General features: G+C 43.9%; 1 pseudogene; it reads right to left on the reverse strand.

Annotated features, from left to right (window-relative positions):
- Positions 1-1,718: 1,718 nt before the first annotated feature.
- LOC119065167 (S100P-binding protein-like) lies at positions 1,719-5,319 on the reverse strand (annotated as a pseudogene).
- Positions 5,320-6,838: the final 1,519 nt, after the last annotated feature.

The following is a 6,838-nucleotide window of genomic DNA, read 5'->3' on the forward strand; positions in this document are numbered from 1 at the left end:
AGGAACACACTAGCACACCATCATCATTACATTAGCCAAGATTAAAATGAAGGAGAGACTCCTAGAAGCAGCAAGAGATAAGGGGACAGTCACCTACAAAGGAGTTCCCATCTGACTGTCAGCAGATTTCTCAAAAGAGACCTTACAGGCAAGAAGGGGCTGGAAAGAGGTATTCCAAGTCATGAAATCCAAAGACCTACAACCAAGATTACTCTATCCAGCAAAACTTTCATTTAGAATAGAAGGACAGATAAAGTGCTTCTCAGATAAGATCAAATTCAAGGAGTTCATCACCACCAACCCTTATTATATGAAATGTTAAAGGGACTTATCTAAGAAAAAGAAGTTAACAACATGGATGGAACTGGAAAGCATTATGCTGAGTGAAATGAAATAGGCCAGGTATTAAAAGACAAATACCATATGATCTCACCTTTAACAGGAAGCTAAACAACAAAACAAACAAGTAAACAGAATAAAAACAAAGACACTGAAATAGAGAACAAGTGGGCAGCGTCCAGAGGGGAGAGGGAAGGGAATTTAAGGGAAAAAATGGGGAGGGATTTTGAGGAACGAGTATGAAAGACACAGGGATGAGGCCTGGCAGGGGGGTGGGGGGGGAATGGGTGGGGAGGTGGGGAGACAGGGCGGGGGGACTGGGATGGGAGAAATAAACAAAAAACTGTACTTGAAAAATAACTAAATAAAATTTAAAAAAAGAAAAAGAAGTTAAAAAATATGAACAGTGAAAGGACAGCAAACTCACAGTTATTAACAACCACACCTAAAACGAAAGCAAACTAAAAGGACAGCTAGATCAGGAGTGGAAACATAGAAATGAAGATCTCATGGAGGATTAGCAACAGGGGAGTGGGAGGAGGAGAAGGGGGGAGAAGGTACAGAAAATAAGCAGCATAGATGGTAGATAGAAAATAGATGGGGGGAGCAAGAATAGTATGGGAAATATAGAATCTAAAGAACTTGAGATACATGGTCATAAACTAAAGGGGGGTAATGGCGGGGACGGGGCGTGCAGGGTGGAGGGGAATGAAGGGGGGAATAGAACAACTGTAATGGCATAATCAATAAAAATTAATTAATTTTTAAAAAAGATGGTGAGACTAGGAAGGTATATGAAACACTACTGTGCATTTAACATTTATTTATATTATTTAATAATTTGATCCTTACAACAGTGCTATGAAATTATATTACTATTTTCATTTTAAAGCTGAGATAACTGAAGCTTAAAGATGTGAAATAACTTGCACAAGGTCTCATGCCTGCTAAAGAGATGGCTGGGACTTAGACTCAGCCATGTCTTACACCTAAGCCTGTGCTCCTAAGACTACACTCAGCTGCATGCTGGGGTGGGTCTCTCCTCGAAGGCTCCAGGGAAACAGAAATCAGGCAAACATGCAAAACAGACCTCTGGTCAAAGACTTTAGTCTGGTTAAGTCAGAGGGGGAAATTAGAACACGCCATTGTAGCTCAAGAGAAACACCTCAGACACTGAGCCCATGAAACCAGGGCTGGGAATGGGGTCGTTGGAGCTCACAACCAGAGACAAGAGCAAGTGTGGGGCTGTGTTGGGCCATTTAGCCCAGCAATTGCCTTGAGCCATTTTGTTTGTAGCCGTCTCCCCAAATGGGATGGGGCTGAGACTTTCTGGGTTTGCCAGGCAGTAAGTCTTATGATGGTTAATTTCATGTGTCAACTTAACTAGACTGAAGGTGCCCAGATATTTGGCTAACTATTATTTCCTGGGAGAAATTAGCATTTGAATTGGTAGACCCACTAGTTCTTGTTTCGGCTTGCAGAACAGGAATGACTAGGTCTGTTCTCTCAGGGACTTTCAGGTTCCCAGAATCCTTACCAAAAACATCTTTGTTTGATGAACTGGAGACTAGTGGAAACCTCATTTCAGGACTCGATTCATGTGATCCATTTCTCTAGGATGGCCCTGACTGAGGGGTGTCTGAGTGGCCTAAGACCTGAGAGCAGACAGGTGCAGATTTATTACTACCAAGCATACTTCTATCAGGAACAGTTTGTTGAAAGTAATTATTTGAAGGACAAGGAAGCAAGGGCCCATCCTAGGCAGAATCATTGGGAATGATCCCTTCAGAATCAGAGCAAAGTTTTGGGCTAAGACCATCTTTTCTCATCTCTTCTCCAAGAGAGGAGGGTTTTTTGAACATTTTTGGATGTATTGGTCTTGTCCTTATCAAGCACAGCATCAAAAACTATTGGATTAAATGTGAGACAGCTGTTAATTTTACAAGATTCTTTTCGAGTGCAAAGAGTATGTTTAATAGTTTCATAAGAGTTGGTTCCTGACGGACTGATGTACTTAGTTGAGATAATTTGGAGAGGCCAAAAGTCTTAGCTACTGGTCCACAGCCATCTGATAAACTTCCCTTGTCCTCTTCTGGCTGCAATAACTCCTCCTCCTCTTTCTCTGTGAAACTAGTAAGGCCATCACTTCTTCCCTGGGGTCCAGCAAGGAGTCATCCAACACTAATCCAAGGAACTTCTACCGGGTTCCTTAGTGAGCACATCATATTGTGTGGAGCTGCTGGTGTGGTACCTGCCTTTGTCCTGAGACCAAATGGAAAAAGGGTTCAGCTCCTCCTAGCTGTTCCTTTCCGGAAACTTGTCAAAATGATTGGCTCCCACCTTCCCCCTCCACCTTCTCCCTTACTAGATTATTTCGAAGCAAATTTCAAGCATCATATCCGTTCATCTCCGGAAGTGGGGCTGAAGCCTCTCTGGGCCCCCTGCACCATTTCATCGCCCTCTCACTGATTTCCCACACCTGGAGGCAGCATGGGCCAATGCCCTTGCCAGTGACAGCCTCATCCAATCCACTGAGGGCCAGACTAAGTCAATATGTGGAAGAAGGGCAAACTGGCTCCCTCTGCCACTGCGTGAACTGGCACATTGGCCTCCTGGGCTTGGACTGGGTTCTCAGGCCTCCAATCTCAGGCTGAAGCTCATCACTGGCTCTCCTGAGTCTCCAGCTTGGAGGTGGTCGATCATAAAATTTCTCTGCCTCCAAAATCCCAGAGACAATTCTTCATAATAGAGCTCTTTCTTTCTCTTACCATAGAAATGCAATCAATACAGTCCTGTAGTGTTTACATTGTTGTAAGGAGCATATTTTCATAAGAAATAAAGGTATTTAACCTTTTTTTAAAAAGATATGGTTCCAAAAGTCTTTGAATACTGGCTATTCCCTATAAGCCCTCCTTCCCAGAAACCCTCCTCTCTCCAGTACTTCCTAACCCAGGAATTTTGGAAATGTACGGGAGCAGGATTTGCGTGGTTGGTTCCTTGGTTGGTTGGTTGTATGATTGTTTGATTTGTTTGTTTTGAGCTGTCAAAACGACTGGCTGGATGCTTCTACTGGCATTCCATGAGTGGGTATACTAATATCTTGCAATCCAGTGGGAGAGTTCTGCAGAGAACAGATACAAAAGTGTCTGTCCTAAGAAACTCCAGATCCATTTTAGAACATCAGATCCATTTTCTTCTGCTCTGGAATTTTTTCAGCCCTTTACCATTATTGGCCATGGATGTACAGGGCTGTACCATCACTTGCTTCTTGATTCACAAGTGTACAGATTTCAGAGAACCGGAAAGCACCAGTGATCCAGGTTGCTGATCTGAATGTATATATGCCCAAACCACCACTCACAATGTGACAGCTAAGCAGCTGGAAAGATTTCTGGTCCCTGTGGTATGTGGTTGGCTCTGGTTAAAGCAATCCAATGGATGCAACCATTTTAATTATGATTCATTGTCCAGCACTGTTGGGGATCACCCTGCCTGGTTTCGGGAATTATAACTGCCTCTCATAGCTAAGGATGAGTGTGCGACCTCCGGAATGGGAGCCACAAGGAGACAAAGCTTGTCTCTACTTCCTCCCCTGCCCCTAATGCATGGTCGGTTAGTCCATGACAAGTATGACTCCTCAGAGGAGGGGCAACCTAAACCAGACACAATCACTTGGGAGGCCATCATGGGAGGACTTGGGGGGCTGAGACAAAGAGGGAATGATGGACCCTCGCCCCCCAGCTATTATGACATAGCCCGAGTCCCCAGTTCCATCTGAGAGAAGCACTTCCTGGCTCTAATCCACTTAAGCCTAAAAACCTACGATGGGGAAGGCAGTGCAGCTCTGTGCTAGAAAGGGCGGGTTCCCTGGGTGATCAGTCCTAAGAAAGAATATGCAAAAATTCTGTGAAACCTGCTTTGTTTAGAATGCCCTTATTTAAATGATTATGGTCCAAGCAAAAAGTTTGTTCCTCAAAGATTTATGGCTCTTTAGCTATCTGACCCTGACTGAGCCCTCATATGAGAATAAGCCCTCATAGTTCTTTGAATGCTATCTATTGTTTGATCCTTACCTGTACTCTTGTGCAAACAAACCCAATAAAAGCCCCTTGAGGAAGAGGCTCCTGGCCCTTCCCCTTTGAGAGATTGGCCACTTTTCCTCCCCAAGCATATCTTGTCTTGGTAGTTTCACTTTCATCCATGGTGAATGGGGGGACTTAGTGGGCAAAGTTGCCCCCACAGCACTTGCCCATTATGATTGAAAGCAAAGAATTAAAAATCATTCAGCCTGCATTTCTGCTCGATGAGAGACTCACACGCAAAAAAGAAGAAATTTTATTTCCTAATGCAGCAGCAATAATGCACTAACAGCCCTTTGACCTCCACTGTAGTCTCAGGATAGGAAGTCAGGACCTTTACAGAGAGAGTAATGCTCCAACCTGCAACCTCATGGTAAAAACCAGTCAGTATCCCACATTTTCGATGCAACAGCACACACAGCTTACTCTCATTATTGGAACACTAGTATTCCTGTTGCTGGAAGAACACCTTCCACAGTCTCAGGTCTGCAGTCTGTCTATTTTTAGGTGAACCCAAAAGTGTAACATCACTGACTCCCTTGATGCTTTCACACAACCAAAAGAGGCAGTGGAATTAAATTATGAACCTTAATTTTCTTGTCCCTAGCCTTCTCCCATTACCTTGTGTGGCTTCTTCTTTCATCAGGGAATATTCAATGCTGAATCTGGCCCTAAATGCATTTACATATGGCTCTGTGTACACTAGGGGCTCCTTCAAAAGTACACCCCACTTGTATCTGAATTCCAGTGCTCTGCCCAGCTGCCTGAGGACAGGGTTTGACATCCAAAGGGGAAAGTCCACTGATGGAATGGAGGGGAGAGGACGTGGTCTGAGGGAGGCCAGCAGTACTTCCTTCACAGCCAGCTTGTACAGGAAGGCAATGAACCCTGTTGTCTCCATGGTGACTCCTCCATAAGGCCTGGACACAGAGAAATGCAGTAAAGATGAACAATTTTATCCCCAAAGCTACCTGAGATTTCCCAGCAATGACTTGGCTCCATGGTAGATGGTACCTGAATTAGAATCTCGCTGCTGTAATCATCCAAGCTCAGTAATGATCTTACAAAGATGTGCCATAGAAAGAGACAGGCTTTGTCATTTGCTTGAAATTCTGTTTCTGCTGAGGAACATCTGGCAGCAGTTATAATTTACTCATTTGGACTGAGTAGATGGCATCCTATTTCCACCCCTCTGTGCAAACCCACATGCCTGGCCATTAGAGGAAGTGAACTCTCACATGCCATCCAATGCCGATCTTTGCCAAGAAAGTTTCATTCCCTATTTTTAAGCTTTTAAAACAATCCCATTTTAGGGTATTTTTTTAATTTGGACTAGGTTTTTGGTAATTGGAATCACTTGTTTTCCTTCAAGAAGGATTGACCTTCTTTCCACATTGGGTCACCTTTCTGAATCTCCTGTTGGAATGTTGTTGAGTCTCCAATGTTCCTGCTCATTCAGTTAAGAGGGAAGCAGACCTAGCACAAAATGAAGAGACAGGCTGCAGAGACTGTGTTGGTGGTTCTCAACCCTGACAGCACTCTAGAATCACCTGGAAAGCTTTTAAAAATCCCAATGCCCCAAAGATGACATACATATGATTATGTGACTCCATTTACATGACATTTTTAGAAGGGCAGAGGGTGGGGGTTGACTAGAGGGACAGAGAACAGATCAGTGGTTATCAGAGTCCAGCACTGAGGATGAAAATGAAGGAACCTTGCCCTGGCCAGTGTGGCTCAGTTGGTCCCGTACACCAAAAGGTTATGGGTTCAATTCTTGGTCAGGGTACATGCCTAGGTTGTGGGTTCTCTCCCCAGTCAGGTTGAGTATGAGAAAACTAATCAATGTTTGTCCCTCACATCAAAATTTCTCTCCCTCTCTCCCTTCTTTTCCCTCTCTCTAAAATTAATAAGAATGTTCTTGGTTGAGGATAAAAAGAAAGAAAATGAGGAAAACTCAAAGGGCAAATCACAGAAATTTGGAAACTGTTAGATTGTTCTGCATCCTGTTTGTGGTGAGTGTTATATGCTTCTGTGTTAAAACTCATAGAGTTGTCCCTGACTAGTGTGGTTCAGTTAGTTGGAGTGTCATACCATACACCAAAAGGCCATAGGTTCAATTCCTTGTCAGGGCACAGGCCTAGGTTGCAGGTTCTGTTATCGAACAGAGGTCCAAGGGGGCGGGGGAGGGAGGCAATATCTGGCCCACCCAGGAATGCCAAAAACTGTTACAGAACAACAGGGCCCCCTCCCAAGGATGGTATACTAATACCTACGGGGCTCATATGTCCACCACCAGAGGAAAGAAGTCTCTCAATGCCAGAGATTTGTGAAAAGGAAAGGTTTATTTAAAGCTATACAGACTTAAAGTAGTGACCCAATGTCCCCATTAATATATCAAAGTCCTTAAGATTAACCAC

Source organism: Artibeus jamaicensis, unplaced genomic scaffold (assembly GCF_021234435.1).
Source record: "Artibeus jamaicensis isolate MK-2021 breed Jamaican fruit bat unplaced genomic scaffold, CSHL_Jam_final contig_477, whole genome shotgun sequence".
Lineage (NCBI taxonomy): Eukaryota > Metazoa > Chordata > Mammalia > Chiroptera > Phyllostomidae > Artibeus > Artibeus jamaicensis.